The sequence below is a fragment of the Rhinoderma darwinii genome (assembly GCF_050947455.1).
Source record: "Rhinoderma darwinii isolate aRhiDar2 chromosome 5 unlocalized genomic scaffold, aRhiDar2.hap1 SUPER_5_unloc_49, whole genome shotgun sequence".
Classification (NCBI taxonomy): Eukaryota; Metazoa; Chordata; class Amphibia; order Anura; family Rhinodermatidae; genus Rhinoderma; species Rhinoderma darwinii.
Window position 1 is genome coordinate 117,812 of NW_027461808.1, and position 19,298 is coordinate 137,109.

General features: G+C 49.7%; 10 non-coding genes across 10 annotated transcripts; all 10 read right to left on the reverse strand.

The window, feature by feature from the left end:
- Positions 1-85: 85 nt before the first annotated feature.
- LOC142695807 (U2 spliceosomal RNA) lies at positions 86-276 on the reverse strand. Its single transcript, XR_012863832.1, has one exon. It is a non-coding gene; the product is annotated as a U2 spliceosomal RNA (small nuclear RNA).
- A 1,312-nt stretch (positions 277-1,588) lies between these two features.
- Positions 1,589-1,779, reverse strand: LOC142695808 (U2 spliceosomal RNA). Its single transcript, XR_012863833.1, has one exon. It is a non-coding gene; the product is annotated as a U2 spliceosomal RNA (small nuclear RNA).
- Positions 1,780-3,064: 1,285 nt separating this feature from the next.
- Positions 3,065-3,255, reverse strand: LOC142695809 (U2 spliceosomal RNA). Its single transcript, XR_012863834.1, has one exon. It is a non-coding gene; the product is annotated as a U2 spliceosomal RNA (small nuclear RNA).
- A 1,280-nt stretch (positions 3,256-4,535) lies between these two features.
- On the reverse strand, positions 4,536-4,726 carry LOC142695811 (U2 spliceosomal RNA). The gene has a single exon (XR_012863835.1). It is a non-coding gene; the product is annotated as a U2 spliceosomal RNA (small nuclear RNA).
- Positions 4,727-6,010: 1,284 nt separating this feature from the next.
- Positions 6,011-6,201, reverse strand: LOC142695812 (U2 spliceosomal RNA). The gene has a single exon (XR_012863836.1). It is a non-coding gene; the product is annotated as a U2 spliceosomal RNA (small nuclear RNA).
- A 1,288-nt stretch (positions 6,202-7,489) lies between these two features.
- Positions 7,490-7,680, reverse strand: LOC142695813 (U2 spliceosomal RNA). Its single transcript, XR_012863837.1, has one exon. It is a non-coding gene; the product is annotated as a U2 spliceosomal RNA (small nuclear RNA).
- A 1,296-nt stretch (positions 7,681-8,976) lies between these two features.
- LOC142695815 (U2 spliceosomal RNA) lies at positions 8,977-9,167 on the reverse strand. Its single transcript, XR_012863839.1, has one exon. It is a non-coding gene; the product is annotated as a U2 spliceosomal RNA (small nuclear RNA).
- A 1,268-nt stretch (positions 9,168-10,435) lies between these two features.
- On the reverse strand, positions 10,436-10,627 carry LOC142696063 (U2 spliceosomal RNA). Its single transcript, XR_012864063.1, has one exon. It is a non-coding gene; the product is annotated as a U2 spliceosomal RNA (small nuclear RNA).
- A 1,292-nt stretch (positions 10,628-11,919) lies between these two features.
- Positions 11,920-12,110, reverse strand: LOC142695816 (U2 spliceosomal RNA). The gene has a single exon (XR_012863840.1). It is a non-coding gene; the product is annotated as a U2 spliceosomal RNA (small nuclear RNA).
- Positions 12,111-16,997: 4,887 nt separating this feature from the next.
- Positions 16,998-17,188, reverse strand: LOC142695817 (U2 spliceosomal RNA). Its single transcript, XR_012863841.1, has one exon. It is a non-coding gene; the product is annotated as a U2 spliceosomal RNA (small nuclear RNA).
- Between the last annotated feature and the right edge of the window lie 2,110 nt (positions 17,189-19,298).

Consider the following 19,298-nt stretch of genomic DNA (forward strand, 5'->3'; position numbering starts at 1 on the left):
AAAAGGGGAGATCCCTTCAGAAAGACAGAAACAATAGCAAAGACAAAAAACACTTTTGGAATCTGCTTTTAGTCAACACATAAGGAAAGGGTGCACCGGTCCTGGAAATACTGCAATACCAGGTCAATGCGTGGAGTGGACAGAGCAAGCTCTATTTCCATCTCCCTGTTCTAAAAATCCATTTAATATATGGTCCCCAGATAGGGGACGTATCAGATATTAAACTGATAAGAACAGATACTACACTTGATCTTAGCCAAAAGGCCGAGAAGCGATAACCCGAACGGGCCGCGCGTTGCCCGAGCCTGCCCGATACTGCTGTTCAGCCCTTGCAGCGATTCAGCCTACTTCTAGGCAATTCCATGGGGCCCTGCAGGCTCACACACTCACAGCTACACGGGAGGTGAATAAAGGCCGGAGAGGAAGCCAGACAGGATTTGCTTCTTTTGCTTGCACCACAATGCAGTGCTGAAAGAGGAGGAATCTACATAAAAACACCTTCCTGGCAACGCCCAAATGCCCTGCTGCCATGCAGATAAACACTGGCAGCGGCAGCAAGTGCATGCCCACAGCCACCCCTTGTTCCTTCACACCTTGTATCAGCTGTAATCCAGTCCAGTCCAGTGCTGCCTGCTGAGCAGCACTGACCAACACTGCCTGGGCCCAGGCTTTTATCTCTGAGGTCCCATTATGATGTCAGAAAGCTGGCTCTGGAATCCTGAGGGCTCCACTATGACACGTGCAAAGTTCCGTCTGAACTTTATATAAGACGGTGAGGCTCAGTCAGTCACTCAGTGTTGCCTGAGAGGGCAACACTGCAACAGCCGGCCGCCAGGCTGTCTTTTTTTTGCACAGCTAGTTGCCTCCAGGAGGCCACAAGAGGGAGACAAGGGACTGCAAAATGGAAAATAGGCATCCACCAACTTTACAGACAACTTCTCCTTGCTCCTACAACCTCCATCCTTGCACAGTTTGTTATTCTTCTAGGTAACATAGTAACAAATCCAAATTGCTGCTCTCTTTGTAGGCAAGCAAGGCTTTGTTGCAACTGCAATTCTTACTTCTTCTTGAAATGTAGGGACGACAGTACATTCCATCACATCCATCTAGTGTACACAGGTAGGTCCATTGTGGCGGGCAGGCGAGCGGGCGGGCTGCTTTATTGGCTGTTTGCTGTTCCCCTACTCCACTCCACTATTTGACTGTTGTGCTGCATCAATCAATCAATCAATCAATCAATCAATCAATCAATCAATCAATCAATCAATCAATCAATCAATCAATCAATCAGTGGCTGGCTCAGGTGCAGCTCTTTAACTTACCTAAAAGGGAGGGCGGAGAGAAGACAAGGAAGGTGAATGAGGTGTTCCAATGTGAAATGCCGGAAACACAGAAACACAGACGACACACAACAAGAGGTGGCAATCTATTCATTAATTGCATTTAATCAATGAGCTCATTATCACTCATGCATTGTCCAACAGGTGTTGAAATAATGGGATTAAAAGGGGAGATCCCTTCAGAAAGACAGAAACAATAGCAAAGACAAAAAACACTTTTGGAATCTGCTTTTAGTCAACACATAAGGAAAGGGTGCACCGGTCCTGGAAATACTGCAATACCAGGTCAATGCGTGGAGTGGACAGAGCAAGCTCTATTTCCATCTCCCTGTTCTAAAAATCCATTTAATATATGGTCCCCAGATAGGGGACGTATCAGATATTAAACTGATAAGAACAGATACTACACTTGATCTTAGCCAAAAGGCCGAGAAGCGATAACCCGAACGGGCCGCGCGTTGCCCGAGCCTGCCCGATACTGCTGTTCAGCCCTTGCAGCGATTCAGCCTACTTCTAGGCAATTCCATGGGGCCCTGCAGGCTCACACACTCACAGCTACACGGGAGGTGAATAAAGGCCGGAGAGGAAGCCAGACAGGATTTGCTTCTTTTGCTTGCACCACAATGCAGTGCTGAAAGAGGAGGAATCTACATAAAAACGCCTTCCTGGCAACGCCCAAATGCCCTGCTGCCATGCAGATAAACACTGGCAGCGGCAGCAAGTGCATGCCCACAGCCACCCCTTGTTCCTTCACACCTTGTATCAGCTGTAATCCAGTCCAGTCCAGTGCTGCCTGCTGAGCAGCACTGACCAACACTGCCTGGGCCCAGGCTTTTATCTCTGAGGCCCCATTATGATGTCAGAAAGCTGGCTCTGGAATCCTGAGGGCTCCACTATGACACGTGCAAAGTTCCGTCTGAACTTTATATAAGACGGTGAGGCTCAGTCAGTCACTCAGTGTTGCCTGAGAGGGCAACACTGCAACAGCCGGCCGCCAGGCTGTCTTTTTTTTGCACAGCTAGTTGCCTCCAGGAGGCCACAAGAGGGAGACAAGGGACTGCAAAATGGAAAATAGGCATCCACCAACTTTACAGACAACTTCTCCTTGCTCCTACAACCTCCATCCTTGCACAGTTTGTTATTCTTCTAGGTAACATAGTAACAAATCCAAATTGCTGCTCTCTTTGTAGGCAAGCAAGGCTTTGTTGCAACTGCAATTCTTACTTCTTCTTGAAATGTAGGGACGACAGTACATTCCATCACATCCATCTAGTGTACACAGGTAGGTCCATTGTGGCGGGCAGGCGAGCGGGCGGGCTGCTTTATTGGCTGTTTGCTGTTCCCCTACTCCACTCCACTATTTGACTGTTGTGCTGCAATCAATCAATCAATCAATCAATCAATCAATCAATCAATCAATCAATCAGTGGCTGGCTCAGGTGCAGCTCTTTAACTTACCTAAAAGGGAGGGCGGAGAGAAGACAAGGAAGGTGAATGAGGTGTTCCAATGTGAAATGCCGGAAACACAGAAACACAGACGACACACAACAAGAGGTGGCAATCTATTCATTAATTGCATTTAATCAATGAGCTCATTATCACTCATGCATTGTCCAACAGGTGTTGAAATAATGGGATTAAAAGGGGAGATCCCTTCAGAAAGACAGAAACAATAGCAAAGACAAAAAACACTTTTGGAATCTGCTTTTAGTCAACACATAAGGAAAGGGTGCACCGGTCCTGGAAATACTGCAATACCAGGTCAATGCGTGGAGTGGACAGAGCAAGCTCTATTTCCATCTCCCTGTTCTAAAAATCCATTTAATATATGGTCCCCAGATAGGGGACGTATCAGATATTAAACTGATAAGAACAGATACTACACTTGATCTTAGCCAAAAGGCCGAGAAGCGATAACCCGAACGGGCCGCGCGTTGCCCGAGCCTGCCCGATACTGCTGTTCAGCCCTTGCAGCGATTCAGCCTACTTCTAGGCAATTCCATGGGGCCCTGCAGGCTCACACACTCACAGCTACACGGGAGGTGAATAAAGGCCGGAGAGGAAGCCAGACAGGATTTGCTTCTTTTGCTTGCACCACAATGCAGTGCTGAAAGAGGAGGAATCTACATAAAAACGCCTTCCTGGCAACGCCCAAATGCCCTGCTGCCATGCAGATAAACACTGGCAGCGGCAGCAAGTGCATGCCCACAGCCACCCCTTGTTCCTTCACACCTTGTATCAGCTGTAATCCAGTCCAGTCCAGTGCTGCCTGCTGAGCAGCACTGACCAACACTGCCTGGGCCCAGGCTTTTATCTCTGAGGCCCCATTATGATGTCAGAAAGCTGGCTCTGGAATCCTGAGGGCTCCACTATGACACGTGCAAAGTTCCGTCTGAACTTTATATAAGACGGTGAGGCTCAGTCAGTCACTCAGTGTTGCCTGAGAGGGCAACACTGCAACAGCCGGCCGCCAGGCTGTCTTTTTTTTGCACAGCTAGTTGCCTCCAGGAGGCCACAAGAGGGAGACAAGGGACTGCAAAATGGAAAATAGGCATCCACCAACTTTACAGACAACTTCTCCTTGCTCCTACAACCTCCATCCTTGCACAGTTTGTTATTCTTCTAGGTAACATAGTAACAAATCCAAATTGCTGCTCTCTTTGTAGGCAAGCAAGGCTTTGTTGCAACTGCAATTCTTACTTCTTCTTGAAATGTAGGGACGACAGTACATTCCATCACATCCATCTAGTGTACACAGGTAGGTCCATTGTGGCGGGCAGGCGAGCGGGCGGGCTGCTTTATTGGCTGTTTGCTGTTCCCCTACTCCACTCCACTATTTGACTGTTGTGCTGCATCAATCAATCAATCAATCAATCAATCAATCAATCAATCAATCAGTGGCTGGCTCAGGTGCAGCTCTTTAACTTACCTAAAAGGGAGGGCGGAGAGAAGACAAGGAAGGTGAATGAGGTGTTCCAATGTGAAATGCCGGAAACACAGAAACACAGACGACACACAACAAGAGGTGGCAATCTATTCATTAATTGCATTTAATCAATGAGCTCATTATCACTCATGCATTGTCCAACAGGTGTTGAAATAATGGGATTAAAAGGGGAGATCCCTTCAGAAAGACAGAAACAATAGCAAAGACAAAAAACACTTTTGGAATCTGCTTTTAGTCAACACATAAGGAAAGGGTGCACCGGTCCTGGAAATACTGCAATACCAGGTCAATGCGTGGAGTGGACAGAGCAAGCTCTATTTCCATCTCCCTGTTCTAAAAATCCATTTAATATATGGTCCCCAGATAGGGGACGTATCAGATATTAAACTGATAAGAACAGATACTACACTTGATCTTAGCCAAAAGGCCGAGAAGCGATAACCCGAACGGGCCGCGCGTTGCCCGAGCCTGCCCGATACTGCTGTTCAGCCCTTGCAGCGATTCAGCCTACTTCTAGGCAATTCCATGGGGCCCTGCAGGCTCACACACTCACAGCTACACGGGAGGTGAATAAAGGCCGGAGAGGAAGCCAGACAGGATTTGCTTCTTTTGCTTGCACCACAATGCAGTGCTGAAAGAGGAGGAATCTACATAAAAACGCCTTCCTGGCAACGCCCAAATGCCCTGCTGCCATGCAGATAAACACTGGCAGCGGCAGCAAGTGCATGCCCACAGCCACCCCTTGTTCCTTCACACCTTGTATCAGCTGTAATCCAGTCCAGTCCAGTGCTGCCTGCTGAGCAGCACTGACCAACACTGCCTGGGCCCAGGCTTTTATCTCTGAGGCCCCATTATGATGTCAGAAAGCTGGCTCTGGAATCCTGAGGGCTCCACTATGACACGTGCAAAGTTCCGTCTGAACTTTATATAAGACGGTGAGGCTCAGTCAGTCACTCAGTGTTGCCTGAGAGGGCAACACTGCAACAGCCGGCCGCCAGGCTGTCTTTTTTTTGCACAGCTAGTTGCCTCCAGGAGGCCACAAGAGGGAGACAAGGGACTGCAAAATGGAAAATAGGCATCCACCAACTTTACAGACAACTTCTCCTTGCTCCTACAACCTCCATCCTTGCACAGTTTGTTATTCTTCTAGGTAACATAGTAACAAATCCAAATTGCTGCTCTCTTTGTAGGCAAGCAAGGCTTTGTTGCAACTGCAATTCTTACTTCTTCTTGAAATGTAGGGACGACAGTACATTCCATCACATCCATCTAGTGTACACAGGTAGGTCCATTGTGGCGGGCAGGCGAGCGGGCGGGCTGCTTTATTGGCTGTTTGCTGTTCCCCTACTCCACTCCACTATTTGACTGTTGTGCTGCATCAATCAATCAATCAATCAATCAATCAATCAATCAATCAATCAATCAGTGGCTGGCTCAGGTGCAGCTCTTTAACTTACCTAAAAGGGAGGGCGGAGAGAAGACAAGGAAGGTGAATGAGGTGTTCCAATGTGAAATGCCGGAAACACAGAAACACAGACGACACACAACAAGAGGTGGCAATCTATTCATTAATTGCATTTAATCAATGAGCTCATTATCACTCATGCATTGTCCAACAGGTGTTGAAATAATGGGATTAAAAGGGGAGATCCCTTCAGAAAGACAGAAACAATAGCAAAGACAAAAAACACTTTTGGAATCTGCTTTTAGTCAACACATAAGGAAAGGGTGCACCGGTCCTGGAAATACTGCAATACCAGGTCAATGCGTGGAGTGGACAGAGCAAGCTCTATTTCCATCTCCCTGTTCTAAAAATCCATTTAATATATGGTCCCCAGATAGGGGACGTATCAGATATTAAACTGATAAGAACAGATACTACACTTGATCTTAGCCAAAAGGCCGAGAAGCGATAACCCGAACGGGCCGCGCGTTGCCCGAGCCTGCCCGATACTGCTGTTCAGCCCTTGCAGCGATTCAGCCTACTTCTAGGCAATTCCATGGGGCCCTGCAGGCTCACACACTCACAGCTACACGGGAGGTGAATAAAGGCCGGAGAGGAAGCCAGACAGGATTTGCTTCTTTTGCTTGCACCACAATGCAGTGCTGAAAGAGGAGGAATCTACATAAAAACGCCTTCCTGGCAACGCCCAAATGCCCTGCTGCCATGCAGATAAACACTGGCAGCGGCAGCAAGTGCATGCCCACAGCCACCCCTTGTTCCTTCACACCTTGTATCAGCTGTAATCCAGTCCAGTCCAGTGCTGCCTGCTGAGCAGCACTGACCAACACTGCCTGGGCCCAGGCTTTTATCTCTGAGGCCCCATTATGATGTCAGAAAGCTGGCTCTGGAATCCTGAGGGCTCCACTATGACACGTGCAAAGTTCCGTCTGAACTTTATATAAGACGGTGAGGCTCAGTCAGTCACTCAGTGTTGCCTGAGAGGGCAACACTGCAACAGCCGGCCGCCAGGCTGTCTTTTTTTTGCACAGCTAGTTGCCTCCAGGAGGCCACAAGAGGGAGACAAGGGACTGCAAAATGGAAAATAGGCATCCACCAACTTTACAGACAACTTCTCCTTGCTCCTACAACCTCCATCCTTGCACAGTTTGTTATTCTTCTAGGTAACATAGTAACAAATCCAAATTGCTGCTCTCTTTGTAGGCAAGCAAGGCTTTGTTGCAACTGCAATTCTTACTTCTTCTTGAAATGTAGGGACGACAGTACATTCCATCACATCCATCTAGTGTACACAGGTAGGTCCATTGTGGCGGGCAGGCGAGCGGGCGGGCTGCTTTATTGGCTGTTTGCTGTTCCCCTACTCCACTCCACTATTTGACTGTTGTGCTGCATCAATCAATCAATCAATCAATCAATCAATCAATCAATCAATCAATCAATCAGTGGCTGGCTCAGGTGCAGCTCTTTAACTTACCTAAAAGGGAGGGCGGAGAGAAGACAAGGAAGGTGAATGAGGTGTTCCAATGTGAAATGCCGGAAACACAGAAACACAGACGACACACAACAAGAGGTGGCAATCTATTCATTAATTGCATTTAATCAATGAGCTCATTATCACTCATGCATTGTCCAACAGGTGTTGAAATAATGGGATTAAAAGGGGAGATCCCTTCAGAAAGACAGAAACAATAGCAAAGACAAAAAACACTTTTGGAATCTGCTTTTAGTCAACACATAAGGAAAGGGTGCACCGGTCCTGGAAATACTGCAATACCAGGTCAATGCGTGGAGTGGACAGAGCAAGCTCTATTTCCATCTCCCTGTTCTAAAAATCCATTTAATATATGGTCCCCAGATAGGGGACGTATCAGATATTAAACTGATAAGAACAGATACTACACTTGATCTTAGCCAAAAGGCCGAGAAGCGATAACCCGAACGGGCCGCGCGTTGCCCGAGCCTGCCCGATACTGCTGTTCAGCCCTTGCAGCGATTCAGCCTACTTCTAGGCAATTCCATGGGGCCCTGCAGGCTCACACACTCACAGCTACACGGGAGGTGAATAAAGGCCGGAGAGGAAGCCAGACAGGATTTGCTTCTTTTGCTTGCACCACAATGCAGTGCTGAAAGAGGAGGAATCTACATAAAAACGCCTTCCTGGCAACGCCCAAATGCCCTGCTGCCATGCAGATAAACACTGGCAGCGGCAGCAAGTGCATGCCCACAGCCACCCCTTGTTCCTTCACACCTTGTATCAGCTGTAATCCAGTCCAGTCCAGTGCTGCCTGCTGAGCAGCACTGACCAACACTGCCTGGGCCCAGGCTTTTATCTCTGAGGCCCCATTATGATGTCAGAAAGCTGGCTCTGGAATCCTGAGGGCTCCACTATGACACGTGCAAAGTTCCGTCTGAACTTTATATAAGACGGTGAGGCTCAGTCAGTCACTCAGTGTTGCCTGAGAGGGCAACACTGCAACAGCCGGCCGCCAGGCTGTCTTTTTTTTGCACAGCTAGTTGCCTCCAGGAGGCCACAAGAGGGAGACAAGGGACTGCAAAATGGAAAATAGGCATCCACCAACTTTACAGACAACTTCTCCTTGCTCCTACAACCTCCATCCTTGCACAGTTTGTTATTCTTCTAGGTAACATAGTAACAAATCCAAATTGCTGCTCTCTTTGTAGGCAAGCAAGGCTTTGTTGCAACTGCAATTCTTACTTCTTCTTGAAATGTAGGGACGACAGTACATTCCATCACATCCATCTAGTGTACACAGGTAGGTCCATTGTGGCGGGCAGGCGAGCGGGCGGGCTGCTTTATTGGCTGTTTGCTGTTCCCCTACTCCACTCCACTATTTGACTGTTGTGCTGCATCAATCAATCAATCAATCAATCAATCAATCAATCAATCAATCAATCAATCAATCAATCAGTGGCTGGCTCAGGTGCAGCTCTTTAACTTACCTAAAAGGGAGGGCGGAGAGAAGACAAGGAAGGTGAATGAGGTGTTCCAATGTGAAATGCCGGAAACACAGAAACACAGACGACACACAACAAGAGGTGGCAATCTATTCATTAATTGCATTTAATCAATGAGCTCATTATCACTCATGCATTGTCCAACAGGTGTTGAAATAATGGGATTAAAAGGGGAGATCCCTTCAGAAAGACAGAAACAATAGCAAAGACAAAAAACACTTTTGGAATCTGCTTTTAGTCAACACATAAGGAAAGGGTGCACCGGTCCTGGAAATACTGCAATACCAGGTCAATGCGTGGAGTGGACAGAGCAAGCTCTATTTCCATCTCCCTGTTCTAAAAATCCATTTAATATATGGTCCCCAGATAGGGGACGTATCAGATATTAAACTGATAAGAACAGATACTACACTTGATCTTAGCCAAAAGGCCGAGAAGCGATAACCCGAACGGGCCGCGCGTTGCCCGAGCCTGCCCGATACTGCTGTTCAGCCCTTGCAGCGATTCAGCCTACTTCTAGGCAATTCCATGGGGCCCTGCAGGCTCACACACTCACAGCTACACGGGAGGTGAATAAAGGCCGGAGAGGAAGCCAGACAGGATTTGCTTCTTTTGCTTGCACCACAATGCAGTGCTGAAAGAGGAGGAATCTACATAAAAACACCTTCCTGGCAACGCCCAAATGCCCTGCTGCCATGCAGATAAACACTGGCAGCGGCAGCAAGTGCATGCCCACAGCCACCCCTTGTTCCTTCACACCTTGTATCAGCTGTAATCCAGTCCAGTCCAGTGCTGCCTGCTGAGCAGCACTGACCAACACTGCCTGGGCCCAGGCTTTTATCTCTGAGGCCCCATTATGATGTCAGGAAGCTGGCTCTGGAATCCTGAGGGCTCCACTATGACACGTGCAAAGTTCCGTCTGAACTTTATATAAGACGGTGAGGCTCAGTCAGTCACTCAGTGTTGCCTGAGAGGGCAACACTGCAACAGCCGGCCGCCAGGCTGTCTTTTTTTTGCACAGCTAGTTGCCTCCAGGAGGCCACAAGAGGGAGACAAGGGACTGCAAAATGGAAAATAGGCATCCACCAACTTTACAGACAACTTCTCCTTGCTCCTACAACCTCCATCCTTGCACAGTTTGTTATTCTTCTAGGTAACATAGTAACAAATCCAAATTGCTGCTCTCTTTGTAGGCAAGCAAGGCTTTGTTGCAACTGCAATTCTTACTTCTTCTTGAAATGTAGGGACGACAGTACATTCCATCACATCCATCTAGTGTACACAGGTAGGTCCATTGTGGCGGGCAGGCGAGCGGGCGGGCTGCTTTATTGGCTGTTTGCTGTTCCCCTACTCCACTCCACTATTTGACTGTTGTGCTGCATCAATCAATCAATCAATCAATCAATCAATCAGTGGCTGGCTCAGGTGCAGCTCTTTAACTTACCTAAAAGGGAGGGCGGAGAGAAGACAAGGAAGGTGAATGAGGTGTTCCAATGTGAAATGCCGGAAACACAGAAACACAGACGACACACAACAAGAGGTGGCAATCTATTCATTAATTGCATTTAATCAATGAGCTCATTATCACTCATGCATTGTCCAACAGGTGTTGAAATAATGGGATTAAAAGGGGAGATCCCTTCAGAAAGACAGAAACAATAGCAAAGACAAAAAACACTTTTGGAATCTGCTTTTAGTCAACACATAAGGAAAGGGTGCACCGGTCCTGGAAATACTGCAATACCAGGTCAATGCGTGGAGTGGACAGAGCAAGCTCTATTTCCATCTCCCTGTTCTAAAAAATCCATTTAATATATGGTCCCCAGATAGGGGACGTATCAGATATTAAACTGATAAGAACAGATACTACACTTGATCTTAGCCAAAAGGCCGAGAAGCGATAACCCGAACGGGCCGCGCGTTGCCCGAGCCTGCCCGATACTGCTGTTCAGCCCTTGCAGCGATTCAGCCTACTTCTAGGCAATTCCATGGGGCCCTGCAGGCTCACACACTCACAGCTACACGGGAGGTGAATAAAGGCCGGAGAGGAAGCCAGACAGGATTTGCTTCTTTTGCTTGCACCACAATGCAGTGCTGAAAGAGGAGGAATCTACATAAAAACGCCTTCCTGGCAACGCCCAAATGCCCTGCTGCCATGCAGATAAACACTGGCAGCGGCAGCAAGTGCATGCCCACAGCCACCCCTTGTTCCTTCACACCTTGTATCAGCTGTAATCCAGTCCAGTCCAGTGCTGCCTGCTGAGCAGCACTGACCAACACTGCCTGGGCCCAGGCTTTTATCTCTGAGGCCCCATTATGATGTCAGAAAGCTGGCTCTGGAATCCTGAGGGCTCCACTATGACACGTGCAAAGTTCCGTCTGAACTTTATATAAGACGGTGAGGCTCAGTCAGTCACTCAGTGTTGCCTGAGAGGGCAACACTGCAACAGCCGGCCGCCAGGCTGTCTTTTTTTTGCACAGCTAGTTGCCTCCAGGAGGCCACAAGAGGGAGACAAGGGACTGCAAAATGGAAAATAGGCATCCACCAACTTTACAGACAACTTCTCCTTGCTCCTACAACCTCCATCCTTGCACAGTTTGTTATTCTTCTAGGTAACATAGTAACAAATCCAAATTGCTGCTCTCTTTGTAGGCAAGCAAGGCTTTGTTGCAACTGCAATTCTTACTTCTTCTTGAAATGTAGGGACGACAGTACATTCCATCACATCCATCTAGTGTACACAGGTAGGTCCATTGTGGCGGGCAGGCGAGCGGGCGGGCTGCTTTATTGGCTGTTTGCTGTTCCCCTACTCCACTCCACTATTTGACTGTTGTGCTGCATCAATCAATCAATCAATCAATCAATCAATCAATCAATCAATCAATCAATCAATCAGTGGCTGGCTCAGGTGCAGCTCTTTAACTTACCTAAAAGGGAGGGCGGAGAGAAGACAAGGAAGGTGAATGAGGTGTTCCAATGTGAAATGCCGGAAACACAGAAACACAGACGACACACAACAAGAGGTGGCAATCTATTCATTAATTGCATTTAATCAATGAGCTCATTATCACTCATGCATTGTCCAACAGGTGTTGAAATAATGGGATTAAAAGGGGAGATCCCTTCAGAAAGACAGAAACAATAGCAAAGACAAAAAACACTTTTGGAATCTGCTTTTAGTCAACACATAAGGAAAGGGTGCACCGGTCCTGGAAATACTGCAATACCAGGTCAATGCGTGGAGTGGACAGAGCAAGCTCTATTTCCATCTCCCTGTTCTAAAAATCCATTTAATATATGGTCCCCAGATAGGGGACGTATCAGATATTAAACTGATAAGAACAGATACTACACTTGATCTTAGCCAAAAGGCCGAGAAGCGATAACCCGAACGGGCCGCGCGTTGCCCGAGCCTGCCCGATACTGCTGTTCAGCCCTTGCAGCGATTCAGCCTACTTCTAGGCAATTCCATGGGGCCCTGCAGGCTCACACACTCACAGCTACACGGGAGGTGAATAAAGGCCGGAGAGGAAGCCAGACAGGATTTGCTTCTTTTGCTTGCACCACAATGCAGTGCTGAAAGAGGAGGAATCTACATAAAAACGCCTTCCTGGCAACGCCCAAATGCCCTGCTGCCATGCAGATAAACACTGGCAGCGGCAGCAAGTGCATGCCCACAGCCAGGGCCGCCATCAGGAATTTCAGGGCCCCCTACAGCTAAATTTTCTGGGCCCCCCTACCGTGGCACCGCCTGTTAACGGTACTCCGTCCAGCACCATATCATGGTACCCAGGGCCGCCATCAGCGGGGGTATTATGGGTACTGATGTGAGAGGCCCGGCCAAACCTAATTGAAAGGGGGGCCCGGCAACTGCCGCGACTTGCCTTTGGTAGAAAAGAAAAACAAACCCCTGCAATGGGGCTTGTTTTTTTCACCAAAAGAATGTCGTGAGCTGCGAGCCCCCCTTTCAATTAGGTTTGGCCGGGCCTCTCACATCAGTACCCATAATACCCCCCCTGATGGCGGCCCTGGGTAGCATGGGGGTCGTCATGGGGGCCGTCAAACACTGCCGCCCGTGTGACCGATCGCGCGCACCCGCAAACTCCCGCGCATGCCCACCCGCGACCGCCTGGAACCGCGCACCGAATTTTGAGGCAGATTTTGACCTGCCCACACTATCTTGCTGCGTTTTTTGTCCGCGGCGATTGAGGACAGCAGACAAAAAACGCAGGGAAAAATGCATTTTCTACCTCCCATTGATTTCGATGGGAGGTCAGAGGCGGAACCGCGGCAAGAAAGGACGTGCTGCTTTTTCTTTTTGCCGCGACTGGCTCCCATTGATTTCAGATTAAATCAATGGGAGGCGGTTTTGGAAGTTGTTTGGTGCTGATTCTGACGCAGCGTCCGAGTCAATATCAAGGCCCAAAAACTCTGTGAACTGGGCCTTATTGTTAGGGCTTATTCAGACGAACGTGTAATACGTCCGTGCAATGCGCGTGATTTTCACACGCCTCGCACGGACCTATGTTACTCTATGGGGCCGTTCAGACTGTCAGTGATTTTCACGCGCCTCGCACGGACCTATGTTACTCTATGGGGCCGTGCCGACTGTCAGTGAGTTTCATGCAGCGTGTGTCCGCTGCGTAAAACTCACGACATGTCCTATATTTGTGCATTGTTCGCGCATCACGCACCCATTGAAGTCAATGGGTGCGTGAAAATCATGCCCAGCACTTCCGCAGCCGTATAAACTATGAATGAAAACAGAAAAGCACCACGTGCCACAAACATACAAACAGAGTGTCATAATGATGGCGGCTGCGCAAAAATCACTCAGCCGCGCATCATACGCTGCTGACACACGGAGCTGTTATGGACCTTTTGCATGCACAAAACGCCACGTTTTTGCGCACGCAAAAAGCACACGCTCGTGTAAATCCGGCCTTAGGGTAGGAACACACTAGGCAGGAACACTGCGGATTTTATGCAACACATTTTATTGTGGAAAATCCGCAGCGTATCACAGTCGCAGCAGAGTGAAAGTCACTGACAGTCTGAACGGCCCCATAGAGTAACATAGGTCCGTGCGAGGCGCGTGAAAATCACGCACGTTGCACGGATGTATTACACGGTCGTCTGAATAAGCCCTAACAATAAGGCCCAGTTCACAGAGTTTTTGGGCCTTGATATTGACTCGGACACTGCGTCAGAATCAGTACCAAAAAACTTCCAAAACCGCCTCCCATTGATTTAATCTGAAATCAATGGGAGCCAGTCGCGGAAAAAAGGAAAAGCAGCATTTTTCGCTGCGTTTTTTGTCTGCTGTCCTCAATCGCAGCGGGCAAAAAACGCAGCAAAAAACGCGGCAAGATAGTGTGGGCAGGTCAAAATCTGACTCAAAATTCTTTAAGGAATTTTGAGGCAGATTTTTTCGGCCTGCAAAATACTCTGTGTGAACAGGGCCATACATAAACAGCACTTTGAGACACTTTACTCACCGTGTCAGAAGAGCTGCTCCCACTCCAGTCCTCTTCAGGCGATGTCTTCGGTCCAGATGTCGTCCTTGACCTCCAGGCTCCAGAAAATGGCGGGGATCGTAGAACTCCTGCCGCCGCGCAACAACTAGACTCCTCCCCCTCTCCTTACGCAGCTACGCTCTGGAGAAGGAGGACGAGGCGGAGTCGGACGAGGAGGACGACGAGGAGGCGGAGTCGGACGAGGAGGCGGAGTTGGAGGCGGGCCAGCAGGTAAGTAAACTGTGCGCTGCTGTCCCTGTGTGGCTGTCCTTCCCCATAGATCGGACTTGTGATGAGAGGGGGGCCCGCAGCTCACATTGCAGGGGCCTGTTTTTTTCTACCAAAGGCAAGTCGCGGCAGTTGCCGGACCCCCCTTTCAATTAAGTTTGGCCGTGCCCCCTACACTAGTACCCCTAATACCCCCCTGATGGCGGCCCTGTGTAGCGCGAATCACGCGCGTCACCCGGAAGTGCTTCCGTGTGCCGTGCACGATTTGCACGCACCCAATGACTTCAATGGGTGTGTGCTGCGCGAAACACGGGCAAGTATATGACATGTCGTGAGTTTTACACAGCGCACACACGCTGCGTGAAATTCACTGACAGTCTGAACGGCCCCATTCACTAACATAAGTCCATGCGACGTAATAAGTATCACGGACGTATAACACGTTCGTGTGAATAAGGCCTTATATTGTCATTTGTAGTGAATTTTCAGTGCACAATCCGCACCAAAAATAGGAGGCAAGTAAGTGGCTTATTCAGATGTCCATGTTCGGTCTGTGATATACGGAGCGTGTATCGGCCATATTTCCCGGACCGACCACAGTTCAGGGAGCCGGGTTTCTAGCATCACAGTTATCTATGATCATAGTCCCTCCCTTCCCGTGGGAATACTGTCCCCGGTCCCGTACTGAAAGCATCATTACCGTATGGGACAGTATTCCCGCAGAGAGGCAGGGACTCCCAGCAACACTGATAACTATGATGCTAGGAGTCCGGCTCCATCACGCTCCGTATGTCACGGACCGAATGCGGCCGTCTGAATAAGGCCTTAGTCTAGTTACACAGTGCGGTGAAATCCCATTTTTTGCCACAATTTTTGCAAAAAAACGTGACTTGACCGCACTGTGAGAATATAGCCTAACAGCACTTTTCATGTTTTGTATCTTTTTTTTATGCAATTTTCGTAATTGCGGCACAAATCACGCGGTTTTGCCACGATTTTTATATAATCGCGGCGAAACTGCGCCATTTTTGCCGCGATTACGAAAATCGCGGCAAAAAAGCGCTAGGAAAACGAAAAAATACCAAAAAACTTTTTAACCAACTTTATACAATCTACAAATGGGGTCAGGGGGATGGGAATCAGAATGGATAGGGGAACATACTCACCAGCCTGCAGGTCCGGTCGGCAGTGTAGAGGAGCTGGGGGGCGGGATCTCCACACGCAGCTTCAGCACATGCTGCATCTTCCCCTCCAGTGAAGCTACAACAGGTATGCAGGGGCTGCCGCGAGTGTTGCTAGGGGAGTGTCGCTAGGGGGGTGACGCTAGGGGGGTGCCGCGGGCGTTGCGAGGGGGGCCCGTGAGCGTTGCGAGGGGGGGGGCCGTGAGCGTTGCGAGGGGGGGGCAACAGTCCGAGGGGGGGGGGTGCGACGGCAGCCCGGCGGGCCCCTTTTACTTCATTCATGTGGCCGGGCCCCTGACGGGAGTACCAGTAATACCCCCCTGATGGCGGCCCTGCCCACAGCCACCCCTTGTTCCTTCACACCTTGTATCAGCTGTAATCCAGTCCAGTCCAGTGCTGCCTGCTGAGCAGCACTGACCAACACTGCCTGGGCCCAGGCTTTTATCTCTGAGGCCCCATTATGATGTCAGAAAGCTGGCTCTGGAATCCTGAGGGCTCCACTATGACACGTGCAAAGTTCCGTCTGAACTTTATATAAGACGGTGAGGCTCAGTCAGTCACTCAGTGTTGCCTGAGAGGGCAACACTGCAACAGCCGGCCGCCAGGCTGTCTTTTTTTTGCACAGCTAGTTGCCTCCAGGAGGCCACAAGAGGGAGACAAGGGACTGCAAAATGGAAAATAGGCATCCACCAACTTTACAGACAACTTCTCCTTGCTCCTACAACCTCCATCCTTGCACAGTTTGTTATTCTTCTAGGTAACATAGTAACAAATCCAAATTGCTGCTCTCTTTGTAGGCAAGCAAGGCTTTGTTGCAACTGCAATTCTTACTTCTTCTTGAAATGTAGGGACGACAGTACATTCCATCACATCCATCTAGTGTACACAGGTAGGTCCATTGTGGCGGGCAGGCGAGCGGGCGGGCTGCTTTATTGGCTGTTTGCTGTTCCCCTACTCCACTCCACTATTTGACTGTTGTGCTGCATCAATCAATCAATCAATCAATCAATCAATCAATCAATCAATCAATCAATCAATCAATCAATCAGTGGCTGGCTCAGGTGCAGCTCTTTAACTTACCTAAAAGGGAGGGCGGAGAGAAGACAAGGAAGGTGAATGAGGTGTTCCAATGTGAAATGCCGGAAACACAGAAACACAGACGACACACAACAAGAGGTGGCAATCTATTCATTAATTGCATTTAATCAATGAGCTCATTATCACTCATGCATTGTCCAACAGGTGTTGAAATAATGGGATTAAAAGGGGAGATCCCTTCAGAAAGACAGAAACAATAGCAAAGACAAAAAACACTTTTGGAATCTGCTTTTAGTCAACACATAAGGAAAGGGTGCACCGGTCCTGGAAATACTGCAATACCAGGTCAATGCGTGGAGTGGACAGAGCAAGCTCTATTTCCATCTCCCTGTTCTAAAAATCCATTTAATATATGGTCCCCAGATAGGGGACGTATCAGATATTAAACTGATAAGAACAGATACTACACTTGATCTTAGCCAAAAGGCCGAGAAGCGATAACCCGAACGGGCCGCGCGTTGCCCGAGCCTGCCCGATACTGCTGTTCAGCCCTTGCAGCGATTCAGCCTACTTCGAGGCAATTCCATGGGGCCCTGCAGGCTCACACACTCACAGCTACACGGGAGGTGAATAAAGGCCGGAGAGGAAGCCAGACAGGATTTGCTTCTTTTGCTTGCACCACAATGCAGTGCTGAAAGAGGAGGAATCTACATAAAAACGCCTTCCTGGCAACGCCCAAATGCCCTGCTGCCATGCAGATAAACACTGGCAGCGGCAGCAAGTGCATGCCCACAGCCACCCCTTGTTCCTTCACACCTTGTATCAGCTGTAATCCAGTCCAGTCCAGTGCTGCCTGCTGAGCAGCACTGACCAACACTGCCTGGGCCCAGGCTTTTATCTCTGAGGCCCCATTATGATGTCAGAAAGCTGGCTCTGGAATCCTGAGGGCTCCACTATGACACGTGCAAAGTTCCGTCTGAACTTTATATAAGACGGTGAGGCTCAGTCAGTCACTCAGTGTTGCCTGAGAGGGCAACACTGCAACAGCCGGCCGCCAGGCTGTCTTTTTTTTGCACAGCTAGTTGCCTCCAGGAGGCCACAAGAGGGAGACAAGGGACTGCAAAATGGAAAATAGGCATCCACCAACTTTACAGACAACTTCTCCTTGCTCCTACAACCTCCATCCTTGCACAGTTTGTTATTCTTCTAGGTAACATAGTAACAAATCCAAATTGCTGCTCTCTTTGTAGGCAAGCAAGGCTTTGTTGCAACTGCAATTCTTACTTCTTCTTGAAATGTAGGGACGACAGTACATTCCATCACATCCATCTAGTGTACACAGGTAGGTCCATTGTGGCGGGCAGGCGAGCGGGCGGGCTGCTTTATTGGCTGTTTGCTGTTCCCCTACTCCACTCCACTATTTGACTGTTGTGCTGCATCAATCAATCAATCAATCAATCAATCAATCAATCAATCAATCAATCAATCAATCAGTGGCTGGCTCAGGTGCAGCTCTTTAACTTACCTAAAAGGGAGGGCGGAGAGAAGACAAGGAAGGTGAATGAGGTGTTCCAATGTGAAATGCCGGAAACACAGAAACACAGACGACACACAACAAGAGGTGGCAATCTATTCATTAATTGCATTTAATCAATGAGCTCATTATCACTCAAGAAGAGGCTGGACGCAGCCTGCAGGGCTTAAGGGGAAGCCTCCATGACCTCACTGGTAGGGAAAGGGTTAATAGGTAAGGGAGAGTTGGAGGGAGAGTTAGGAGGAGGTGGAGGAGGGACAAGGAGGAGTCAGGGGGCCGTTGCTGAGCTTCCCGCTGTTTGCGGCATTGAGCCGGAAGCAGCGGGAGGAGTAACACAGGGAGAGACAAGCTCCCCGTTGCCCGCGCTTATAACAATGTCGGAGGCCGTATTATTAGAGCGGCTGCGTGCCGCTGATGTGCACCACGGTCCCGGATGGCTTGAGGAGACCGTGGCTGCATTAACTAGGATCCCGGACGCCGTTTCGCCACGCCAGGCCCGGCGTTCGGGGTCTGTTGCAGGGGACAGGCTCCCCTCCCCCGGCCCCCTTACTAGCATTACTATGGCGGCGGGGGGGGAGTCGGCAACAACCGCTCCTGCTCGGAGCAGGCTGAGAGCGTTGCCGGGGGTGACGGCGACTCAGGCCGGGTCGACCCGTCCCTCCCGGCGGTCCCGACCTCCAGAGCGCCTCAGTCCTGAGGCAGTCCCGCGGACACGGCGTCGCAGAGGGAGCCCGATCTCGGACGCTGCAGGCCAGGCAGCTGGGAGGACCGCCCCTTCCCAGGCCCTGCGTCCTGGCAGGAATCCCAAGCCGCGACGGGGTCCGGCGGTAAGCAGGGAGTCGCAGGCCGGGCTCCCTGTCACCCCTCCCCCATCGGATGGAAGATTCGGAGGACAAGGTACGGCCGCCCCGCCTGGTGATGTTCCGGCCAGGGGGCAGGCTTCTTCAGGATCAGCGAGACGGACGTCTAGATCTGCAGCGACGTCGAGGCAACAGGTCCGGTCGGAAGTCTGGGTCCCGGCGGTCGGGCGGCAGGTTGCCGGCCCATCGGTCAGCGCGTCCTCATCCCCGTTCCG